Raw genomic sequence first — 466 nt, forward strand, 5'->3', positions numbered from 1 at the left:
GCTGCTCCGAGGCCGCCGACGCGCGGGACGTCAGCCCCCGAGGCGCGGAGAGCAGCTCCGCCTCCAGGGGGCGCCCCCGCCCACCGCCCCAGGCGCCAGCGCTCGGCGGATCCCGCTGCGTCGCAGGCGCGGGATTAGGGTCCCGGGGCGCTCTCCCGCCCAGAGCCTAGTCCCGGGGACCCCCGGCCCCGCCACGCCGCATCCGCAGCAGATGACTCCCCCGCCCCCCACCCGCCTGGCCCGGCCGCGGCCTGGAGTCCTTCAGGTGGGACAGTGCCAGCACGTGGGAAGTGGGGTCCAGAGAGTTGGGGTTCCAGACGAGAGGGCAGAGACTGGCCCCCACGGAGGTGCAGGGTCAAGGAAAGGCCATACCAGAGACCATAAAGTGAGAAGGAGCTGCGAGAGCAGGGGTGGCGGCGCTGCAGGAGAGTTGGGGGGCCCTGAACGTGCCAGCGCCACCAGAACT

Source organism: Condylura cristata, unplaced genomic scaffold (genome assembly GCF_000260355.1).
Source record: "Condylura cristata isolate star-nosed mole 26May11 unplaced genomic scaffold, ConCri1.0 scaffold00034, whole genome shotgun sequence".
Classification (NCBI taxonomy): Eukaryota; Metazoa; Chordata; class Mammalia; order Eulipotyphla; family Talpidae; genus Condylura; species Condylura cristata.